Below are 25,832 nucleotides of genomic sequence, written 5' to 3'. Positions count from 1 at the left end.
GACAGTGCTGCCCAAGGGAGCAGAAAACATTTCTTAAGATGAATTTGACCTTCCTGATAGTGGAAATAAATTTTAAAAGATAATAATGGCCTTTCTCAGATTCAACCTGCCGTTGTTAATCTTTTAACCCTTAAACCCTTTGGGCACCTGCCTGCTAGCATACTTCGGTGAAAAACTTGACAGGTGTGGTCAAGGACTGGCTAAGATCCACTTCTGAAACAAATCCTTAAAAATTTATGCAGACAGCACACATTCAATGTCAAAAGTAAAACTAAAAGGGAATACCTATAGATAAGTTAAAAAGATGAAAAAAATACCCCCTATCATTGTACATCATTGTAGTAAGACATTTATATAATTTACAAAGTTATCCCCCTGACAAGTTTAGCACCTGCCTAGCACCTGAAATTATTATAAAATAATATTGAATGTCACCTGGACCTGTAATATTTTTTTAAATGCAACCCCCATCATTGTGAGGTAATATTTTGGTGGGTATTTTTTTTCTCTGAACACATATACATTTTGAGAGAACGTTCTTGTGTTGTACCTGTTGTTTTATAACCTATTTCCCTTTCAGCAACGTATTGTGAACATCTCATCATGATAATGATTTTCTTTCTACAAAAGCTTTTAAATCTCATTATACAGATAACTTATTCATTCTTATTGGTATATATTTCATTGTTTTATATTGTTAATATTATCAAAACTAACATCTTTGTAGAAAAACTTTGTATCACTGCTGGATTATTTCCTTGGGACCAATTCCCAGAGGTGGAATTGTAGGGTCAAAGGGCACAAGGAGTTTTGAAGCTCTTGATACTTGCTACTAAATTAATTTAGGAAAATACTATTAACTTATATTCCCTCCAATGTGGTATGAATACCATTTTCCTACACTTTCACCAACATTGGGTTTTAATATTAAAAAAATAATACTACTCTAATAACTGGCAAGTCTACTTTCTTGTCTTAATTTCCTTTAACACAACCATTTGTAAAACCTCTGGCTTCTTATTCTGTCCCTTTCAGTTCAGTTTCTTGACTTTTTAGCTACTCATTAGCAAAACAAGCTCCTCTTACAGTAATTTATGCCAACCTAATTTCCTGGCCCTTTGACCTCATTTGATGTTGCTAGGCAAGTCTGCTGAATGGGAGTCAGATGCTTTTGATCTGACTTTTTACCATTTGAATAACCTAGGGCAAACCTCAGTATTTATGATTTTATCTCCTTTTTTGTCTTTAAAACGTAGAGATAAGAAATGACTTTCAACCTCACTATATAGTTATATTGGAAACATAAAAAGACAAGATAGAATAAAAAGAAAAAAAAGTAAAAATACAAAATGGCACTATTACTATGATTGTCACTATGAAGTTTATTTATATTCTTACTTTATAAAGTATAGTGTTTGGAGAACTGAATGCTGAAATTCTGACAATGTCTTCTAATTCTAAACTTGGAAAGTTGTGAGTGTGTATTACAACATATTTCTTGGTCCTTAGATTCAGCAGCAGCATTTGGTGTGTTCCCGCAGCACACAGATATATTTTTACATTAGAAAAATGTTTTTTACTTGGTTGCTTATTTATCTCAGTTGCATAGAGGATAACACTCTGCTCTTCTTATACCACATTATCATCATCCCCTTGCTTTGTTTGCTCTAACCCTTGAGAGCTCCTCAAGGGTGGGTGCTGGTTTTATCTGTGTTTCTCTCTCCAGGACCTGGTTTGGGGTCTGACACTTGGCGGGGGCTCAATAAGTGTTTCTTGAATGAGTCAACAAAAGGGAGCTAGGAATATTTTTACCTAATTCTGCAAAGACAGTAATATCTCAAAAAGTGATTACAGAAAATTTTTAAAATGGAGATTTTCTGGGAGGCAAATTGATTATTTTGTTTATTTAGTTTTGTTTGGGTAGATTTCCATTTCTGTTGAGTAAATATTTAAAGCTCTTAGTGGATATTAGACAAATAAACACAAGCCATGAGTAGGGCCAATAAAATGGAGACCGCAGCTTTGGCATGGGCAAGCCCCTTGGGCTTGGTATGAGTGTGAAAAGCTTTACAGTGAGTACAGCATTTCACTCTGATCCTCAGCTCAGTGTTAGGCTGTTAAAATCAGGACCAAACTGACATTTCACAATGGTTTAAACTTTGTACTGAATAAATAATGATGATGGCTAATACTTAATACTATGTGTGAGACTTGGTTCTAAGTATCTCAAAGAGGAAGTAGTCAGTATTATTATCTGATTTTGCAGATTAAGAAAGTGATACACAGAGAACTGATTTGCTTAAATTACTCCAGTAACTGGTGCACAGCTGGGACTTATGATGCAAACACTCTACTCTGGAGCCTATGCATTGGTGAGGGTAGGACTGACCAAACTGGAGAGACAAGGACATGTGGTTTTTGGATGGCCGATGTTTGTGCTGTTAACTTGGGTATATAATATGGTCACCATTTATTGCATTTGCACTAAGGAGTAGGTACTGTTCTGGGTTCTTTACATCCCTTATCTCTAATTTTTCTCACAAACCTGCAATATTAGTATCATTATTCCAGCTTTAGTTCCAAACATAATGAGACTCTGAGAGGTCGCGGTAAGTGGTCCAAAGATGACAGCTAGGAATTAAGGAACCATCAATTTACATCAAGTCTATTTAAGTTCCCAGATCATGGGCCACACTGGTCTGGACAGTTAAGTGCTGATATGCTTGATTCTTCCATCCAAAGGTGCCAAGAATCCAGTGTTACTTCACTTGGATTCATCTTGAGCCTGCAAACTCAGCCAAGTCATCCCCTTACTTAGGGGTTAGAAGGAGGCACTGAGCCTCAGTCTTTCTGAATCTACATAGGCCATTTGGAAATGGCTCCAACAATTGATTTTCAGGCTGATGCTCCCTGGCAGGACCATTCAATTTATCATGTCAACCAAGACATAATGTGTTTAACATATGTGGGGACACTTTCCTTATAATTCATATCTTGAGCCTCCAATTTTGCTCCAAGGAAGTCCTAAGAATGTCTCCAAAGGGCTGGGGTGGAGTATGGTGAGTGCTAGCTTGGAAGTGGAGGCCCAACTTCCTTTTCTCCTGAGCAACTTATCTATCTTCTCTTTGCTTAGTTGTTCTAGTTATAAAATGAGATAAGAATATAATTTAAAATGGTATTTTACTTATTTTCTCTTAAACTTTTCGGTAAGATTTTGGAATTAAACTTTTTTAAAAAATAGATAAGACATGTTTTATTTACTCTTGAACAAATATCCCACAATTTAATAGGCTATTCAGTGAAGTCTCTCTCTTTCTTTTCCCCAGCCATTTCTTTCCCTCTTTCTTACCAATAGGTAACATGGTTAATATTTTCTTGTTTCTTTCCACCTGTATGAGTCAGGGTCCCCAGAAAACAGAACTGATATGATATGTAAGTATGTATCTGAATAGGAAGGAATTTATTATAAGGTGTTGGCACATCCCATTATGGAGGGTGAGAAGTCCCACAATTGGCCACCTGCATGCCATAGACCTGGGAAAGCCAGTGGCGTATTTTCAAGGTTTGGGAACTGGAGAGCCCATAGTAGATATTGGTAGAGTCCAGGTCTGAAGGCCCGAGAACCAGAAGCACTGAGGGAAGGAGAAGACTGATGTCACAGGTTAATTAGTCAGGCAGAGTGAATTCAACATTCCTTTGCTCTTTTGCTCTACTTAGGCCCTCATCAGATTGGATGATGCCTGTCCACATTGGAGAGGACCATTGGCTTTACTCAGTCCACCAATTCACATGCTAATCTCTCCCAGAAACACCCTCACAGATACACCCAGAAACAGTGTTTGACTGACTCCCTTTGCATCCATGGCCCAGTCAAGGAGACACATAAAATTAACCATCACACACATTAATGATATACATGCCTCAGTATTTGTTTCATATGTGTATCTAATATTTTGAACATTTTGATGGACTCTTTTACTATTTACAATCTTGCGCTATTGCAGCCAATATTTCAATGGAAAATAGCCTTGCTCATGTTATTGCGCAGAAGTACATGCAAATGTATTAGCAAGTGTATTTGTAGACTGAATTCCTAGAAATGGAATTGCTGGGTCAAGACTATGTGCATTTGTGATTTTGATATTTATTTCAAAATGGTCTACCCACCTCCCATTAGGTCATATCAATGAACACTTGCACGAAGAATGTTTGAGAGAATATTCCCTATATACTTGTTAACATAGTATGCAAGCAAACTGGCTTTTATTAAACTTTGGTGATCTTATGGGGGAGGAGGTTAACTCAGTGTGTTTTAAAAATTTTCATATTTCGTATTATGACTGAGATGTTTTAAAGGGCAGTTTTAGGTTCACAGCAAAATGGAGAGGAAGGAACAGAGAATTCTGAAGTATTACCTGACCCCAGACATATAACTTACACCCCCTCCCCAATTATCCATATGGCTGCCTTCTTAGAGTGGCACATTTGTTATAATTGATGAACCTGTGCTAACAGATCATAATCACCCAAAGTCCATGGTTTATGGTAGGGTCCACTCTTGGAGTTGTACATTCTCGGGATCTGGACAAATGTATAATGATGTGTATCTATCATTATAGTATCATACAGAGTAGTTTCACTACCCTAAAAAATCCTCTATGTTTTGCCTGTTATCCCTGGCAACCACTGATCTTTTTATTGTCTCCACAGTTTTGTCTTACAGAATATCATAAAGTTGTAATCATACAGTATATAGCCTTTTCAGTTTGTCTTATTTTGTGTAGTTATATGCATTTCAGTTTCTTTTCTGTTTTTTTTTCATGGCTTGATAGATTATTTCTTTTCAGGGATGAATAGTTTTCTACTGAATGGATGTACCATAGTTTATTATGCACATACTGAAGGATATCTTGGTTTGCTTCTACATTTTGGAAATTATGAATAATACTTACATAAATATCCATGTGCAGGTTTTTGTGTGGACATAAGTTTCCAACTCCTCTGTGAAAAGACAAAATATTGTGATGGTTAGGTTGTAGGGTAAGACTGTGTCTAGTTTTGCAAGAAACCATCACACTGTCTTTCACAGTGGCTGTATAATTTGCCTTCTCACTAGTAATGAATGAGAATTCCTGTTGCTTGAGATCCTGGTCATTACTTGCCAGTGTTCTGCATTTTGGCCATTCTAATAGGTGTGTGAGTATTGAGGTTATTTTAAAACCATTTATGATCATAAATTTTGGTTTGTTCAATGAGTGTTTTTTAACCCCTGGCTGTGTGTCCAGCTGTGGGATGCCACAGTGGGGAATGAGGATTTGACTGCTGCTTTCAGGGGTCACAGAAAAAACAACCAGACAGCAGTACACATGGCACACTTGTGAAAAAGAAAGATGGCTGCTGAGACAGTGACCAATGAGCTGAGCCCTACATTAGCCTGGTGACGAGGCATTGTAGTTGAGGGGGATGAGGTCTGAGAGGACAGGCCAACAGCAGGTGGAACAGCAGCATTAGAGCCTTGTTGGAGGAGCAGAAAGGGGGGCCTGTCCAAAGCTGTGTAGTGAACAGGAGACAGAGGTAGGAGCCAGAACACCATGGCATTTGGACCATGGCAAAAACTTGGGAGTTTCTTCTAGATTTCATGTAGCTTCAGTCTCAGGCTGGGGTCTGTAAGCCTTACTTCATAGACTGTAAATGCTCACTGCATGGTATTAGGGATGCATAGCTTCCATGCACAAGCACTGGAGATGTCATTGTATTTGTTGCAAAAGGTTTTGGCAGGGGTAACATTTGGTATAAGTCTGGCACCCAGGACATGCCACTCTGTTACCCAGCCCTGAATTCCTGTGTTTGACAAGTGACAAAAATTTTGCCTAAATATGGCAATGGAATCATTCCACAAGAATACATTCTGCTTCTCCCAGAAATAAGATAGTTTATAAAAGGCTTTCTCATTCATAATATCATGCATTTCTAAATGGACTATCATTTTGACAAGTTTTTATGGAGTGTCCAGTCTGGACTAGGCCTTGTGCTGGGTGCTATAGGTGGTAAGAGGAAGAAGCAAAGATGAAGAAAAGGCGAAGACACTTAGAGCCTAGTTTTGACACAGAAACAGATGTTAGCAATCAGAAAAAAGGCAGGAAAAGGACAGCAGAGAGAGCTAGCATGCCTCTTTGCTCCAGATGAGAACTCTGGCCTTACAGTGCAGAACGTGCAAATCTGCTTCGGGGACCTGCTTGGTGGTGTTAGGAGCCCTTTGGGGCTGTAGCTTCTCTTACATCCATCTTTGGAGGTGTGGAAAGGGTTCTTATCTAACTCTAGAGCTGAAAAAATAAGAACTTTCTTCTAGACTACTGAGTGGACAAAGGGTGGATCTGGGACTGGCCCTTAAACTTGGAGACCATGGTTCTCTGTGCTCTAGGATAGAGCAAAAATTCCTAAGCCTTATTTTCCTGTAATAGTCTTCAGAAGAGGATCTCAATCTACTTTGTATCCTCTTTTCTTGTGGCTTCTCTGGTTCTGTTATTTCAGAGCTGCTTTATTTACCTGTCTATTCTTGGGAAATGCCCTGCCTGGTTTCAGGGGCTGTAGCCTCGTCGACAGGCGAGAGGGCCCCAAGACTGGAAATAATCAAGGAGGCCTTGGGAAAACAGGCCACTGAGGAGACAAAACCTGTCCCCCTGCTTGGCCCTGTGATGGTCAGTTAGTCAAAGACGGGTAAGATCTCTCACGAGGAGGGACAACTTAAGCCAGACACAGCCGGTATGGGCAGCAGGCAACGACTTGTGGGACACGGAGAAAAGGCAAAAAGGCCTGCACCTCTCAGCTTGGCTTGGACATGACCCAAGTCCTCATTCCATCTGAAAGAAGTCTCCTTATCTATTGGTGGCTCTGCCCTGCCCGCCTGGCTCAGGCTTGAAACAATACTAAAGGCAGGAACAGCTCTAAACTGGATCAGGTGATTCCCGGGGATAATCAGGCCTAGAAGTAAGTTCCTCTAAGCATGCTTTGTTCTTCCCTCAGAAGCTATGATAACCGGCTCATACTGGGAAGGAGATTTACATTATTCATAGACCCTGACTGAAGCAGATCTCTTGTGTTCTTCCAATTGTTTTCTATGATCTCTGTTTTCTGTAAACATAGCCTTTTGACATTGATTGATGAGATTTGCATCCATCCCACTGTGCATATGGTTCTCAATAAAAACCTTTGGAAAAAGGGGCTTGGGGCCTTCTCCACTAGAGGGAAGAGCCATGTCACCTCTCCTGGAAAACAGAGAAGTGTTTGCAATGACTCATGTATATTACCCCCATCAGTGACAACCCCAGGATGGGCTCTGTGGGATTCAGAGCCCTGCTCCCTTCTCAGCTGGCTCCAGACAGTAACCCTCAGATCCAGGAGCACCCTGCAAAGCACTTCCTGTGACAGTCTATAGCATTGACAGGGCCCTCCAGAAAGACCACAACCTTGGGTGCCTTGAGTCAGCCTCTAAGCTTAGAGGTGCTTCCATCTTGTGAAGACACATTGGGAACTGAGACCCATCTGTCATTTGTGGTCAATGCAGAGTGGGGATTAATGTATGCGTGTGTGTGTGTCTGAAATGAACACCTCAGGAACTGCTGGCCCAGAAGAGGTGTTAAGGGATGAAGGTTTTCATGGATATAGGAACATCTGGGCAGAAAGTGGGAAGACTTTGAGGTCAGTTAACACCCCAGGGAGCTTTGCCTCTTGGTCCAGGAGAAAAAGGGCATGGTTTTCTTCTGAGAGGAAGGGACTATGCAGGTGAATTTTAGGTGCACAACACAGACAGAATTGCCCAAGGGAACACAACATCAAGTGATAATGATAGGTAAAAAAGGGTTTCAAAGGGATATTTTAAAAAGAAAAGTCCCAAAACATATTTATAAAACTTGAAATGTGTCTGTGCTAGCCAAAATTGAAATAAATATTTTAGGAGTGACAGATTTTTAGGCTTTCAGTTTCCCTATATTTGTGTTCAATCTGTCAATGACAATGGTATGATTAGCTTCAAAGACTAAAATTTCAGTAAGGACTTTAACAAGTTTGATGTCTGAAACTTTCAAACATAGCCAAATCAATGAACAAATAAATATATATTGCTATAGAACTAAGTGATGGCATGTTTGTCTTTTGTGGAAGTTTTCCTCTTTTTTAACAATTTGAGGGGAAAGTGCTGGAAATGAACATGCTTATTTCATTTGACCATGACATCCTTCTTGGCTGAGATTAGCAGTGTTGCTTTTAATGACTGTAGCTGCTCAGTCATTTATGCTAAATATATTTCAGCATGACCCACAAAACCAACACATTCCAAAGCCATGAGTTAGCCCCGCAAAGAAGGATGTTGCTTCCCTAATTCTATTCCCAGAGTTATTGAGAGGGTATAACTTGACTGGAAATCCTGAGGCAACTTTGTTCGACATTTCATTACCTGTGATTTCATTTGCTGGCCCCTTGATCTCTTCACTCTAGGCTTATCAGCGGCTATCTTATCCTGGAGGTACTAGCAGTGCTCAGCCTCTCTGTAGTCATCCATTTCCTCCTAGCAATGTCTGGGTGATATTCAGACATTACCTATGTTCCTTACATAGATTTTATTATGCTCAAGTTGTCCTGAAGAAAACTGAAGCCAGGAGATAGCAGGCAATTTCTTAAGACTGAAGCAAATGAATGAGTCAGGATTTGGACATGGGTCTGCTCGACCCCCATACCTCTTTACATCTCATTGTGCTGAAATGATAAGGGGACTCAAAGGAGAGCAGCACTAGTTTATAGAACAGTTCTCTTTCAGATGTAGTTGGAACAGTCACATCTATATGAGTACTAACGTTTATCAGAGTTTGTTCACAATAAGCCCATGACCTCTGATAGGAATTTTTCATTCAAATTGGCACATGTTAACTGTAAGCTAGTTGTTTAAAAAATACATTATGTGCAAGGGTTACTTTCCAGCCTCTGAAATGGCCAGCAGATAATATTTAAGCTAAAATCAATGCAAGTGAACTGCACATAATAATTAAGTACAAATGCAAGTATAATAGAGACTCTATAGATATTTCTCTGGAATGATTAAACAGACCATGCCTGAAGTAGGTAGGAAAAACCTGGTTTCACAAATAGTATCTACTACCTGTCAAAAAATAATCCGTACATCAAAAATATAAGAGAAATGTTAGCAAAGGTATAGAAAAATGAAAACTCTTGTCACTATTGGTGGCAATGTAAATTGATAAGTAACTATGGAAAATAGTATGGAGGGTCCTCAAAAGATTGAAGGAGAACTACATTATGATCCAGCAATCCCACTTCTGGGTATTTATCTGAAGGAAATGAAAATAGGATCACAAAAGAGAGATCTGCACTCTCATATTCATTGTAGCATTATTCACAATAGCCAACATTTAGAAATGACCTAAATGTCTGTCAATGGACAAATAAAAACCTGGAGCTTATTTATAAAAATTGTGTATTGATTCTTACATGTGTAAACTTCAGTCACCTTCAAGTGCTCTCCATTTGATGCAATACCCCTACTGAGACATTTTTTTCCCATTGCTCAAAACAGTTTTTTGAACTAGTTGATTTTGATGCCTTTTATTGCTTCCACCATTTTTCTGTTAAGATTTTATTTATTTAATCTGGAGTGAGGGGAAGGGAGGGAAAAAGAAAGGGAGAGAAACATTGACGTATGAAAGAAACATTGATTGGTTGCCTCTCACATGTCTCCAACTGGGGACCTGGCCTGCAACCCAGGCATGTGCCCTAACTGGGAATCAAACCAGTGACCTCTTGGTTTGCAGGATGGCACTCAATCCACTGAGCCACACCCGCCATGGTGTTTCCACCATTTTTTGTTTCGCCTCTTCCACATAGGCAAAATGTTTCCCTTTAAGGATTTTTTTTCACCTGGGGAAACAAAAAGAAAAGTTACTTGGGGTAAGATCAGGTGGAACAGGAAGAGTGGGGCACAGGGGGTCATGCTGTTTTTTTGGTCAAAAATTCGTGAACACTCAGTGTGGTGTGGGCAGGTGCGCTTGTAAATCACCCATCATGAAATGGCAAACGCATTGAAAGAATCTTAAAAAATATTCACTGAAGCTGAACACAGTCTTTCACCACAACACCAGCTGGTATGCTGATACAGATGGGTTCCTTGAATACTCACCTACTCAGGGAGACCTGTAGTACAAGGGGCCCACCCTCCAGAAGATAATTCCATGTTTTGGGGGGCCCTCCTTATATATAAGTGAATATTTAATAAAATGAAATATTATTCAGTTATGAGGAAGAAGGAAATTCTGCTGTTTGCAACAACATGAAGGCACTAAGCTAAATGAAATAAGCCAGACAGAGAAAGACAAGTAATATCAGTTATATGTAGAATCTAAGAAAGCTGAACTCAGAGAAACAAACGGTGGATAGTGTTACCGGCGGCTGAGGGTGGGGGAAATGAGGAGATGTTAATGAAAGAGTACAAATTTCTAGTTACAAGGTTAAGTTTGGGGATATAATGCACAGTATGGCAATTATAGTTAATAATACTGCATAATAATAATACATGAAAGTTGCAAAGAGTAGATCTTAAGTGTTTTATGGCAAAAAAAGTAGTAATTATGTGATATGCTAGAGGTGTTAGTTAATACTATCATATTGCAATATATAAATGTATCAAATCAACACATGTAAGCCTTAAACTTATTCAATGTTATATGTCAATTATATGTTTTTAAAAGCTGGAAACAAAACCATAAAACAAAAAGAGGATAATCTGTAAAACTGTTAGCAAAGATTCACAAGATTTCTTTTCTGGAGGAAAACTGTATGATTGATAGCCAGTGGCAATAGAATGTGTACTTAGACTTAGTTGACTTTAAAAACCTCATGTGAACTTTCCATGACTACCTCTTTTGAATAAATCTGCCTCAAGGTTTAAGCATTTCTCTGGATTAATTCAGTAGATGACTCAGGGAGAAAGGGAGGGTACATTTTTACTATTGTAGTAACATGGGAAATTATACCCAATATCACTTAACATGCTTGAATATCATCAACCTCAAATTCTGAGAATTATTTAACTATAAGGTCAGAATTTGAAACTTTTTTCCCCTTGGCTGAAATTTTTAAGAAATTTTGTAAGATAATGTGACTTGGTGTACAGAAACTAGGCTCATAGGGAAGTAAAAAATGTAGTTGAGGAAGGGGTGGAGAAGACAGGCACTTCTGTTAGTCTGAAACTGATATCCAGGTCATCAACTATTATTCCAGGCAAACCTGCTATGTGTGGCTAAGCCCCTGAAGGTGACTTTTTTTTTTGGCCGAATCTCTGTCTGCTGCATCAGTGTGGAAAAGGGTGTCTGTTCATTAGTGAAGGTAGTGAATGCATTCAGTTACATATAAACAGAGCAAACCTTGCTGAATATGATCACCCTCTGTGATCAGCAGTTGTCAGTCCTAACTATATGTATATTGGAATTACCTGAGGAGACTTAAAAAATTCTGAGGCACATGACTCTGAGCTTTTGAAGTGATTTCTCTAGGATAGAGTCTGGGCACAGGAATTAGAAAAGCTCACCAGGCGATTATACTGTGCAGCTAGTATAATAAGATGGATTGAGAACCACTGACCCAAGAAGTAGACAGTCATAAATCCTGTAAGTTACCAAGTAAACAAGACACTGGCTAGAACACTGCTGTCCTGAATGACTGCCAAATCCTGCCTGCCAGCAGAATTTAGGTCCATTTCCCAGAAAACCTTGTCTTTCCAATTTATCAAAGGCTCTTTATCTTGACAGTGTGGTCTGAATTGCCTAAGGCACAGCAGGCATAAATACAGTTGACTTGAACAACAAGGGATTAGGGACACTGACCTTTGTACAGTTGAAAATCTGCATATTACTTTTTACTCCCGATAAACTTTCCTAATATCCTGGTGTTGACCAGAGGGAGGCCTTCCCAATAACATAAACAGTTGATTAACACATATTTTGTATGTTTATGCATTATATACTGTATTACTACAGTAAAGTAAGCTAGATAAAAGAAAATGTTATTAAGGAAGTTCTAAGCAAGGGAAAATACATTTATAGTATTTATTGAAAACAATTCGTGTATAAGTAGATCTGCACAATTCAAACCTGTGTTGTTCAAGGGTCAACTGCAGTGTAAGTGCAACCACTTTCATTCATTTGGCACATATTTAAACATCTGCTTTGTTCAAGCTAATAGGAAAAAGGCTACCTTTCAGCATTGGGCTGTATCAGGGGAAAGAACTCAAGCAATATGAGGCAGGGGGTGCCAATGCTCTCAAGAGGAGGAGGTAAAGTATCAGGGTTGGAGAAGGGGAAATGGTTGCCTGTTTCCCCTGTTTGGAGGGGTGGGAAGACCTTAGAATACACTCTAGAAGAGGTGTACAGGATTTAGGGTGGGCCTGAAAGGATGAGAAGTAGGGAACTGATCTGGAGGAACTGTCAAGAGAATTGGTGCATCATTTGACTCAAGCCAAAGAAGCATCAAGGGCAGGAGGGAAATGTGTAAAAAGATAGGATCAAGGGAGATCAGGTGGATTTGGAATGTGACATCCAGTAACCTGAGTTTTATCCTAGAGACAGTGGGAAGCCCGGCTGGTTTTGACAGCCAAGGTTGAAGCACAGGGCAAGTCTGGGCTTTGCTATTTTGAGAGAGGAAGGAAGAGAGAGAAACTGAGAGAAAGAAACAGAGAGAGAAAGAGAGAGAGAGAGAGAGAGAGAGACATTGATTTGTTGTTCAACTCATGCATTCATTGGTCGATTCTAGTGTGTGCCCTGATAGGGAATCAATACCTGCAATCTTGGAGTATCAGGATGACACTCTAACCATCTGAGCCACCTGGCCAGGGACTTGCCTAGCACTCTTTATCCAGCTAATCTGCATTGTTTAGAAGAGAAGTGTGTTTTGTCCAACCATCTGGTTTGAAAGGGTGGAAAAGAAGCCTGCATAAGCTACACACAGTTTTCATTGACAAGGTTGCAGCTGAGGTGATTTGGATTTTCCTAATCCCTGCTTTAGTCATCTCTGTTTTTCTCTAATCTTTGTCCCTTCCCAACACTGAGGAAGAAATTTAAGCACTTTCCTCTCATCTCAAACACAAAAGCTTCTCTCGATGAGCAACACTGAAACTCTGAGTATAAAAAGATTGTGTAGGCATTAAGAGGTTTGATAGTTAGCATGAAATATAATGAAAAATTTTGGCCATATTGACTCTTCAGTATTATGGTAACAGTTTTTTGCTCTTCTTTTCAAACAAAAATAAAATAAAATTTAAAGATCAGCCAGTTCTTGGTATATATGACCAACACACTCCTGTAAGTGATGTGTTCGGATTTTATTTTCTTTTTAGGGACAATAAGAGTGCTTTAGTTTTCTTTTCTTTTTTTTAAATGTAATTTTATTATATATATATATTTTATTGATTGTTATTACAGTTGTCCTATTTGTTATCTCCCCGTTATTTCCCTCCATCCTACACTGCACTTCCTCCCAGCATTCCTCCCCCTCCCCCTGTCTTGTTCATGTCCGTGGGTCGTACATATAAGTTCTTTGGCAGTATTCTTAACTTCCCTCTGCCTATTTTGTACATACTATTTATGCTGCTTATCCCCTGTACCTTTTCCCCCATTCTTCCCCCTCCCCTTCCTCTCTGATCTCCATTTCTATGATTCTGTTCCTGTTCTAGTTGTTTGCTTGGTTTGTTCTTGTTTTTGTCCTTTTAGGTTCAGTTGTTGATAGTTGTGAGTTTATTGTCATTTTACTGTTCATAGGTTTGATCTTCTTATTTGTCTTAGGTAAGTCCCTTTACCATTTCATACAATAAGGGCTTGGTGATGATGAACTCCTTTAACTTGACCTTATCCAGGAAGCACTTTATCTGCCCTTCCATTCTAAAGGATAGCTTTGCTTGATAGAGTAATCTTGGATGTAGGTCCTTGTCTTTCATCACTTTGAATACTTCTTTCCAGCCCCCTCTTGCCTGCAAGGTTTCTTTTGAGAAATCAGCTGATAGTCTTATGGGAACTCCCATGTAGGTAACTCTCTGTTCTTCTCTTGCTGCTTTTAAGATTCTCTCCTTATCTTTAATCCTGGGTAATGTAATTATGATGCGCCTTGGTGTGTGTTTCCTTGGGTCCAACTTCTTTGGGACTCTCTGAGCTTCCTGGGTCTCCTGAAAGTCTATTTCCTTTGCCAGATTGGGGAAGTTCTCCTTCATTATTTTTTCAAATAAGTTTTCAATGTCTTACTCTTCCTCTTCTCCTTCTGGCACCCCTATGATTTGGATGTTGGAAAGTTGTCCTGGAGGTTCCTAATCCTCTCCTCATTTTTTTGAATTCTTGTCTCTTCATTCTTCTCTGGTTGAATGTTAATCTCTTCCTCCTGCTCCCAATTGTTGATCTGAGTCCCAGTTTCCTTCCCTTCACTGTTGGTTCCCTGTACATATTTCTCTATTTCACTTTGTGCAGCCTTCACTTTTTCCTGTTTTGTGACCATGCTACACCATTTCTGTGAGCACCCAGATCACCAGTGTTTTAAGCTGTGCATCTGTAGGTGGCTATCTCTTCATCCCTTAGTTCTATTTTTGGAGCTTTGATCTGTTCTTTTATTTGGGCTATATTTCTTTGTCTCGGTGCACCTGTTACATTGGGAGGGGTGGAGCCTTAGATATTCACCTGGGCAGGGCAACCCAGGTTGCTGTGTTGTGACTCTTTTGGTGGGGAGAGGTCTGAGAGGGAACAGTACAGCTTGCTCAGCTCTTGCCAGCTTTCAGTCATGTCCCCTGCTACCCATGAGTAAAGTAGGCCCTTCCAGTGCTCATTCCTGGGTGGATGGCTTTGTGTATGTTTACAATCCTGTGGGTCTCTCCAGTGAACTCTCCTGTGGCGCTGGGATTGGTTTTCTGGCAATTCTGGTTATTTTTTGTTTTTAAATTTTTTATTGTCCTTTTGGTTGTGCAAGGAGGCAAAGTGTGTCTACCTACACCTCCATCTTGGCCAGAAGTCTCTGATGTTTCTGGATTAAGTTTATTACATCTCAGTGCTCTTCAGTTAATTTTATTTTTTAAGTTAAATTTTAGTTTTTATTATGTTTTACTTTATTGTTTACAGTTATATATATCCCCATTACCCCCACCCCTTTACCCACCTCCTCTCCACTCCCTCCCTCACCATACCTTCCCTCTAGCCATAACCACTCTGTTGTATGTGTCCTTGGGTTTATGCATATGCATTCTTTGGCTAATCCCTTCACCTTCTTTCATCCATCCCACCCCTCTGCTCTCTTTTGTGACAGATGTTAGACTATTCCGTGTATTCATGCCTCTGTTTCTATTTTATTTGCCAGTTTATTTGGTTCATTACATTTCACATATAAGTGAACTCATATGGTATTTTCCTTTTGCCAACTGGATTATTTCACTTAGCATAATAATCTCCTGGTCCATCCATGCTGTTGCAAAAGGTAAGAGTGCCTTCTTTTTTACTGCTGTGTAGTAAATGTACCACGGTTTTATTATCTACTCATCTACTGATGGGCACTTGGGCTGTTTTCAGATCTTGGCTATTGTAAATAACACTGTTATGAATATAGGTATGCATATATTCTTTTGAATTGGTGTTTTGGGATTTTTAGGATATATTTTCAGGAGTGGAATTGCTGTATCAAAAGGCAGTTCCTTTTTTAATTTTTAAAGGAAACTCCCTACTGTTTTTCACAGTGGTTACACCAGTCTGCATTCTCACCATCAGTGCATGAGGGTTCCCTTTTCTCTACATCCTCCCCAATACTTGTTGTTTGTTGATTTATTTATGGTACCCATTCTGACAGGTGTGAGGTGATATCTCATTGTGGTTTTTAATTTGCATCTCTCTGATGATTATTGATGTTGAACATCTTTTCATATGTCTATTGCCATCCGTATATTCTCTTTGGAGAAAGCCTATTCAGGTCCTTTGCCTATTTTTTAAAAAGTAGATTGTTTTTTTCCTGGTGTTGAGTTGTATAAGTTCTTTATATATTTTGGAAATTAACCTCTTATGAGAGGTATCATTGGCAAACATGTTCTGCCAAACAGTGGGTTCTCTTTTCATTTTGTTGATGGTTTCTTTTCCTGTGCAGAAGCTTTTTAGTTTAATGTAGTCCCCTTTGTTTATTTTTCCCTTTGCTTCCCTTGCCCTAGGAGATATATCAGCAAAAACATTGCTACAAGAGATGCCTGAGATTTTACTGTCTATGTTTTCTTTTAGGATTTTTTTATGGTTTGTGACTTATATTTAAGTCTTTCATCCATTTCGAGTTTATTCTTGTGTATGGTGTTAAGAAGATGGTCTAGTTTCATTTGTTTTGCCTTAATCTGTCCAATTTTCCCAACACTATTTATTAAAGAAATTGTTTTAACTCCATTGTATACTCTTGCCTCCTTTGTCAAATGTCAATTGACCATAAAGGTGTGTCTTAATTCTGAGCTGTCTGTTCTCTCCCATTGATCTATGTACCTGTTCTTAGGCTAGTTTTGATTACAATAGCCTTATAGTATAGTTTGATATCAGGTATTGTGATACCTCCTACTTTGTTCTTCTTTCTCAAGACTGCAAAGATTATTCAGGATCTTTTTATTTCCATATGAATTTTTGGAATATTTGTTCTAGATCTGTGATATTTTAATAGGAATTATGTTGAATCTATAGATTGCCTTGGGAATTATGAACACTTTAATGATGTTAATTCTTCCAATACTAAACATATGCTTCCACTTATGTGTATCTTTCTCAATTTGTTTCTTCAATGTCCTACAGTTATCATAGTACAGATCATTTACTTCTTTGGTTAAATTTATTCCTAGATACCTTATTCTTTGTTGCAATAATAAATGGGATTGTCTTCTTCATTTCTCATTCTGATAGTTCATTATTGGTATATAAGAATTATACTGATTTCTGAATATTAATTTTGCATCCTGGTACTTTGCCAAATTCATTTATTAGATCTAGTACTGTTTTGGTAGAGTTGTTAGGATTTTCTTTATACACTATCATATCATGTGTGAATAATGACAGTTTTACTTTCTCTTTTAAATTTGGATGCCTTTTAGTTATTGTCTGATCAATGTGGCTAGGACTTCCAGTACTGTGTTGAATATGAGTGGTAAAAGTGGACGGCCTTGTCTTGTTCATGATCCCAAGGGAAACACTTTTGGTTTTTGCCCATTGAATATGACACTGGCTCTAGGTTGTTTATATATAGCCTTTGTTGTGTTGAGCTATGATCCCTTATTTCCCACTTCGATGAGAGATTTTACAATAAATGGGTGCTGGATTTGATTAAATGACTTTTTGCCTCCCAGGGATTCATTTGATCATGGTTATGATCTTTTTAATATATTGGTATATCTGATTTGCTAGTATTTTGTAGAAAATTTTAATATCTGTTTTCATCAGGGGTATTTGCTTATAATTTTTTTTCTTTGTTGTGCCTTTACCTTGCTTTGGACTTAGGATAATATTGACCTCATAGGAAAACCTTGGAAGTCTTTCTTTCTCTTGAGTTTTTTGGAATAGTTTGAAAAATATAGTTCTTTGAATGTTTGGTAAAATTTCCCTGTGAAGCCATCTGCTCCAAGACGTTTGTTTTTGGGAGTTTTTAAAATTATTGCTTCAATTTTATTATTGTAATCAGTCTATTAAGATTTTCTGATTCTTCCTGATTCAGTTTTGGAAGATTGTATGTTTCTAGGAATTTATCCATTTTGACCAATTTGTCCGTTTTTTGTTTGTTTGTTTTTTTTTTTGCCATATAGTTGTTCATGGTATTTTCTTACAATCATTTGTATTTCTTTGAAATAACCGTTGTTATTTCTCCTAATTTATTTCTGATTTAATTTATTTGGGTCCTCTCAATTCTTTTTTTCTTGATGAGTCTGGTTAAAGGTTTATCAATCTATATAAAAGAAAGAAAAAAGAGCAGGCACACCGAGACAAAGAAATATAGCCCAAATGAAAGAACAGATCAAAGCTCCAAAAATAGAACTAAGGGATGAAGAGATAGCCACCTACAGATGCACAGCTTAAAACACTGGTGATCTGGGTGCTCACAGAAATGGTGTAGCATGGTCACAAAACAGGAAAAAGTGAAGGCTGCACAAAGTGAAATAGAGAAATATGTACAGGGAACCAACAGTGAAGGGAAGGAAACTGGGACTCAGATCAACAATTGGGAGCAGGAGGAAGAGATTAACATTCAACCAGAGAAGAATGAAGAGACAAGAACTCAAAAAAATGAGGAGAGGATTAGGAACCTCCAGGACAACTTTCCAACATCCAAATCATAGGGGTGCCAGAAGGAGAAGAGGAAGAGTAAGACATTGAAAACTTATTTGAAAAAATAATGAAGGAGAACTTCCCCAATCTGGCAAAGGAAATAGACTTTCAGGAGACCCAGGAAGCTCAGAGAGTCCCAAAGAAGTTGGACCCAAGGAAACACACACCAAGGCGCATCATAATTACATTACCCAGGATTAAAGATAAGGAGAGAATCTTAAAAGCAGCAAGAGAAGAACAGAGAGTTACCTACATGGGAGTTCCCATAAGACTATCAGCTGATTTCTCAAAAGAAACCTTGCAGGCAAGAGGGGGCTGGAAAGAAGTATTCAAAGTGATGAAAGACAAGGACCTACATCCAAGATTACTCTATCAAGCAAAGCTATCCTTTAGAATGGAAGGGCAGATAAAGTGCTTCCTGGATAAGGTCAAGTTAAAGGAGTTCATCATCACCAAGCCCTTATTGTATGAAATGGTAAAGGGACTTACCTAAGACAAATAAGAAGATCAAACCTATGAACAGTAAAATGACAATAAACTCACAACTATCAACAACTGAACCTAAAAGGACAAAAACAAGAACAAACCAAGCAAACAACTAGAACAGGAACAGAATCATAGAAATGGAGATCAGAGAGGAAGGGGAGGGGGAAGAATGGGGGAAAAGGTACAGGGGATAAGCAGCATAAATAGTATGTACAAAATAGGCAGAGGGAAGTTAAGAATACTGCCAAAGAACTTATATGTACGACCCACGGACATGAACAAGACAGGGGGAGGGGGAGGAATACTAGTGGAAGTGGGTGCAGGGCAGAGGGGAATAAAGGGAAACAAAGGAAAAATAAGGAAATAAGAGAAAAAAAATAAAGGTTCATCAATCTTGTTTATCTTTTCAAAGAACCAGCTCTTGGTTTCATTGATATTTTGTATTGTTCTTTTATATCCATGTCATTTATTTTTGCTCTGATCTTTGTTATTCCCTTTCCTCTACTTTCCTGGGTTTTATTTGTTTGTTTGTTTTTTTTTTTTTGTAGTTCTCTTTGGTGTAGGGTTAGATTGTTTATTTGAGAATTTTCTTGCTTCTTCAGGTAGGCCTGTAATACTATGAAATTCCTTCTCAGGGATGATTTTGCTGCGTCCCATAGATTGTGGGATGATGTGTGTTCATTTTCATTTGTTTCCACGTAATTTTTTATTCTTCCTTATCTTATTGTTAACCCATTCATTGTTTAATAACATGCCATTTAGCCTCCGCGTGCTTGAATGTTTTTCAGTTTTTATTGTAGTTGATTTCTAGTTTCATACCGTTGTGATACTTGATACCAATAGATACTTGATATGATTTCAATCTTCTTGAATTTGTTAAGATTTATTTTGTGTTTTAACATGTTGCCTATCTTTGGTAATGTTCCATGTGCCCTTGAAAGTAATGTATATTCTGTTGCTTTGAAAGAAAATGTTCTGTAAATATCAATTAAAGCCGTCTCATCTAGTGTGTCATTTAAGGTCACTGTGTCCTTGTTGATTTTTTCTCTGGAAGATCTTACTGTGTCATTGCTGACTTTTTGTTTGGAAGACCTATACATTGATGACTATGGTGTTAAAATCCCCTATTATGGCTATATTGCTATTGATCTCTCTTTTAAAAGTCCAACAAGATTTTCTTTATGTATTTAGGTGCTCCTATATTGTTGCATATATGTTTATAGGGTTATATTCTTTTGTTGGATAAACCTCAATATAATTATGTAGTTACATTTACTGTGTTTTATGACTTTTTTTCCAAGTGTATTTTGTCAGAAGCATTGCTACCCCAGCTTTTTGTTTGTTTGTTTGTTTTGTTTGTTTGTTTCCATTTACATGGAATATTTTCTTCCATACCTTAACTTTCAGCCTGTGTGATTCTTTTGTTCTGAGGTTGGTCTCTTGTAGACAACATTTATATGGGTCATGTTTTCTTACCCATTGTGTTATCTCATGTCTTTTGATTGGAGCATTTAATCCATTTACATTCAAGGTTATTATTGTTTGGTATTTATTTATTGTCATTTTTATTCTTTATACCTATTCTCTCTTTCTATTTTTTCTTCTTAAAGCAGTCTTATTTAAACATTTCTTGCAGTACTGGTTGGTGGTAATAAATTCCTTTAGAGTTTTATTTTGTATGGGAAGCTCTTTATTTCACCTTGATTTTTAAATGATAGCCTTGCTAGGTAGCTTAGTCTTGGTTGTAGGTCTTTGCTTTATCTCTTTGAATATGTCATACCAATTCCTTCAGAAATGAAATACTTCTATTGAAAAACCAGTTGACAGTCTTGTGGGAGCTCCCTTTTAGGTAACTGATTGCCTCTCCCTTGCTGCTTTTAAGATTCTCTCTTTAAGCTTTGCCATTTTAATTATGATGTGTTTTGGTGTTGGTTCTCTTTGGGTTCATCTTGCTTATGACTCTGTGCTTCCTGCACTTGTGTGAAATTTCCCTTCACCAAGTTAGGGAACATTTCAGCCATTATTTCTTCAAACAGGTTCTCTATCCCCTCCTCACTCCTTTCTTATTCCTGTACCCTTAGATGATGTTACACTTGATGTACCAGAGGTCCCATAGATTTTTCTCATTTTTTAAAAGATTTTATTTATGTAGTTTTAGAGAGAGGGGAAGAAAGAGAGAGAAAAACATTGATTAATTGCCTCTTAAATGCCACCAACACATGACCTGTTCCACAACCCAGATATGTGCCTTAACCAGAAATTGAACTGATGACATTTTGTTTTGCAGGATAATGCACAACCCACTGAGCCACACCAGGCAGGGCTCCTCATTTTTAAAACTTCTCTTTTATTTTATAGGGGTGTCCAATCTTTTGGCATCTCTAGGCCACACTGGGAGAAGAAGAATTATCTTGGGCCACATGTTAAATACATTGCAACACATAATCACAAAAAAATCACATAATGTTTTAAGTAAATTTCTGATGTTTTGGTGGACCACATTCACAGTCATCCTGTGCTACATGTAGCCTGCAGGCCACAGTTTGGACACCTCTGGGTAAAATTTAGATGATCTACTTAGGTACTTAACTGTTATCTTGTCTTCTAAATTGCTGATTTGATCCTCTGCTCCATCTAAGCAGCTGTTGATTGTTTCTAGTGTAGTCTTCCTTTCAGATATTCTATTCTCCACTTGTCTTTTTTTTTTCCTGTGGCTTCAATGACCTTTTTAATGCTCATTATCTCTTCAGCTAAATTCTAACTGAGATTATCCATGTTCCTCCTAAGATCCTTGAGTATCCTTATAACCATTATTTTAAACTCTGCATCTGGTGTCTTAGTTGCTTCCATTACATTTAATTATTTTTCTGGGGATTTCTCTTGTTTTTATGTTTAGGGCATTTTCTTTGTCTCCCCATTTTGTCTCTGTGTATTAGGTAGATCTTCTATAACTCCCAAACTTGCTTCGATAGTTTTATGATGAAGGTGTCTTGTTGGGCTCAGTGGCACAATCTTCTGGATCACCTGAGCTTTGTGCTCTGGGAATGTTTCTCATAGGTTATGTGTACCTCCTGTTGTAGTTGAGGCTTGAATGGTGTTGGCCCTCCTGTGGATGGAGTTAACTCTTTAGGCTTGGTGGTTATAACGGTAAACCTTGAACGCTTTGTATGAGATGTTGTGCAGGGGCTGTTCCCCAAGGTGGGTTTGTTCCCAGCAGGGTCTGGTGCCTGCCAGAATCATTCTTTCGGTGTGCCACTTGTGTGACTAGTTGGTTAGAGCTCTGGTGTATTATGAAACCCACAACTGGTTGTGTTGGTTCCAGGTCCGCTTGGGTGGGGTTTAGGTACAGGTGCTGTCAGATGTTGTATGTAACCAGCCTTTGGCCATCTGTCTGTAGCTACCATGCTATTCACTGTTTGTGCCTGGCTCTACTGGACCTTATTGTGGATGGGAGGGACAAATCTTTGTAAAAGGGTTGGCTTCTTTCAGTTTAGAGTTGGGGGAATATCTGTAAAATGACTGAGGAACCCTGAGGTCTCCCTCTACCAGTCAGCTACTCCGCCTCTCCTTGAGTTTGCTGGTGTTCCTACAGAACCTTCTGAAAAGAGACTGTAGAATGAGTCCAGGCTAGCTGAAATAGGGCCAAAGGGTCTCCTACTTGGGGATCACACAGTCAGGTACTCAATGAGGAGAAATTAACCCCTGCTTCAAAGCCAAACTCCTCAGGTTCTGCCAGAGCTTCCAACTCTAGTACCCTTAGGGGGGCTTGCTGCAGGTTCAGGTTGGGTACAGCTTGATGTCCCCACTGCAGAAGCAAGTCCAGCCATCCTGGGCTCAGGGGCATAGATCAGAGTCTTCCTTTGGGGATGATGCCATCCAGGACTACAGAAGGGGGCCTAGCAGTTTGTCCTTGTCCCAGGCAATAGCCTCTGAGGGTCTCACACTTCGAATGTCCCTACTCTGAGCTGTTCTTCCTTCACCCCAGGGAATTGCACCCAGTGGAGGTACTGGGAATTGGCAGGGCTGATCCAAGCTGTCTTCTGTAAGAGGTGGTGGCTGCAAGCCTTGGAGGATGGGGGCAGGCACTTCTTCACCTTCCAAGAGTAGCATGGGCTGATTTGCAGGGGAGCTTGGATTTGCCTTCTCAGCACTTGTCCTTCTGGCTCCTGGATAGAAGACTCCACAGGAGACACAGTCCAAAAATCCCAGCTATGCATGGCTCCCTGTCCCCACCTCCCTGAACACTGCTGAACCGGTCAGGATAGGCCAAAGTTCAGCCTTGGACAGCACTTGGATCTCTCCATGCAGCTGGTCTCATCTGAAAGCCCCAGCCTTGTGTGGCTCTCCTATGCCACAGAACTCAGTGGGAGTAGGAAGACTGAATAGTTAGCTCATCGGGTATGGGGAAGGGTGCAGGCTGTGAGCTGGAGGTAGGGAAGATTGGTTTTCTTTCCCACATCACCCAGTTTAGTCACTGTCCGGGTCTCCACCAAAATCCTCCACAGAAAATAGAAGGCTCCTAAAGTCACTGCTGGGTGTAGCCAGCATACCCCTCTGCAGGAACTGAGTACATCAGTGTGGGCTCACCAGCAGTTGGAGTCTGGACCCTGAACTCAGGTGCAGGCCAAGTCTCCCAGGTGGACTGAATCTCCACTGATTCCTACCACCAAGTTCTGCAAGGGCTCCTCTTCCCATCTCTCTTGCTCTGGGTTGGAGATCCCTGTGTGGAGTTAAGACCCCATGATACTAGGGGGAAGGAGTTCCACAGCCACAATATCCCTCTAGAGTCTCAGCAGCCACTGTACCTGCTATCCCTCTCTGTGTCTCTGCCTTTCCCGCCAGTCTCTGTGGCTTCTTTGGTAATCACTGCTTATACTATTTCAGGTCACATAGGCTTCTATTAGTTTTTTAAGTTGATTGTTCTGTAGTTTAGCTTCAAATCCAGTTTGGGGCTGGGAGTAAGTGGGCATAGCTTCCACCTACTCCATAGTCATTTTAGAATCTTCAGGGAATTTTATTTACGAGAAAGTCTGCTGCTAGTGATCCAGCCTGAAGGGAACTAGAGAGAGATTAGTTTCCAGGATTTGAGATCACTTTTTCTAAATCTGATCTTATAGTATCAAAAAGTATTTATTAGGTGCTTTGCACTGTATTAGACACATTAAAGGGGACCAAAAAAAAAAAAAAGGGTTTTGTCCCCAAAGCCTCTTGGGATCTCTTGTCCCCCACTGAAAGAAATGTGTGAAATCATGGTAGCAGACTTTCTATACATGGTCCTAGTGTTTTCTTTGTGACCAGGCTAACATTTTTCTAGGTGAAATTTGCATATCTATAGTTCTCAGTTCTGCTTCTTACTACTGTCATATAAATTCATAATCCCATTGTGATATGTTTGACCCAGTTTGAAAAAATCTAATGATAAATGAAATTTATTCTAAAAAGATAATGCACATTTACACATGAATCTTAGATACATGACAAAGTAAGAAAATAAAACACCAAAAAGTCTTAGTTTTAACACCTTGGTTTTAAATATTTGACATTATTGTCCCATATCCACACCTTTTCTCATCAAACCAAGTGTCTGATTTTGGAATGGGAGGACATCTCTTTTCTACACTTGAAATTGTAGCACCTTCCTCACTTGTCTTTGCTGGACCAAGATAACAACACAAAGCACCTACTATGTACCAACTACCCCAACAAACACTCCTCTTAGTGTTGTCACCATCCTGGCAAGGCAGGCTCTATTATCCCCATGTGACAGGTGGGAGAACTAAACTTGATGAAGCACAACTGGAAAGAGGCCTCCATGGCGTATCCTCCCTATGATTTAATGCTTTTTGTGGTATGTCTGTGTATAAACATTTGCTGCTCAGCTTTCTTGTTGACATCACAAAATTAAGTGGTTGCATATACTACCATTGCTTACCTCTGACTTCTCAGATCCTAAAACAGCCGCCAACATTTCTCTTCACTCTACACAAAGACCCATCTTTGAGTATTTGTCCTTTTTTTCTGGAATGTTTCCTCTTTATTTATTTAGGTGACTCTCACCATGTTCCAAAGAGGACTTGAGGCAGCTTGCTGCTTCTTTAAATGTTTGTCCCAGTCTGTATGGCCTCTTGGGGATGAGTAATATGGGTTTCTCAGAAGGGTGTTTGTGTGTGTGGGGGACACTGCTGGGCAGAAAATATGAACTCTGTCTGGAGCACTGGTTTCAAAAGTTACCCTCATTATATTAAGACCTTGGAAAAGTGCTAATGCTGCTGCCTCCTGGGAGTTTTCCATTAAAATTAGTTAATTGGCATGGTAAAAAATATGTTTGTAAAGTATCAAGAGAAAAAATTATATATATTTAAGTGGCTCAAAATAAGCATACAAATGTGCCAGATGCAAAGAAAACATTTACTGAGAGGTAATCATAAAAACCATAAATTAGTGCTGAAGTTAGGTTGGACCTTTTTTCCATTATTCAAGCATATCTGTTAAAACATAAGCTCCTTATTGCATTTCACTAATATGCCTTTGTCCCTGGAGAGTTTTCACTCTCAAAACACTTTGTACTATCATGTGAACTTGGGATATTTACCATGAAAACCAAATTGCACTTCCTTTGATCTGCTAAAAATTAGAAAATAAATTTTGTGCAGGCAGAAGTTTATTGTTTTAAACTTAAGTTATTGTTTTAAACTTAAGTTCATAAAATAAACTGGAACTGAAGCCTTAATGACACAGTTTCAAAAGGCAATTGTAATATTCACTTGAGAATCAGATGTTGAGAAAGACGTATGGTACACTTGCTGGGTGTACCCCACCCCTTCTCAGCCTAGTGGGGAAAGAAGCTGAGGAATCTTCATGGATATTGCATAAGTACAGACTGTGCACTCTTGGTCACACAGGTGGATTTCAGTTGTAAATCATTCCCATGGTCGTTAGTTCCCTCTCAGACCTTTGTAATAGCCCCTTTGGGAACTCAGATAG

The 25,832-nt window shown here is 39.0% G+C and overlaps 1 protein-coding gene across 5 annotated transcripts in view; it reads left to right on the top strand.

Moving 5' to 3' along the window:
• IL1R1 (interleukin 1 receptor type 1) overlaps positions 1-25,832 on the top strand; it is a 116,354-nt gene that overhangs the window by 1,725 nt on the left and 88,797 nt on the right. The window lies entirely within an intron of this gene.

This window comes from Pteronotus mesoamericanus, unplaced genomic scaffold, assembly GCF_021234165.1.
Source record: "Pteronotus mesoamericanus isolate MK-2021 breed Mesoamerican mustached bat unplaced genomic scaffold, CSHL_Meso_final contig_48, whole genome shotgun sequence".
In the NCBI taxonomy this organism is placed as follows: Eukaryota; Metazoa; Chordata; class Mammalia; order Chiroptera; family Mormoopidae; genus Pteronotus; species Pteronotus mesoamericanus.
Note: the sequence above shows the minus strand (reverse complement) of the source record. Positions and strands in the feature narration are given on the sequence as shown.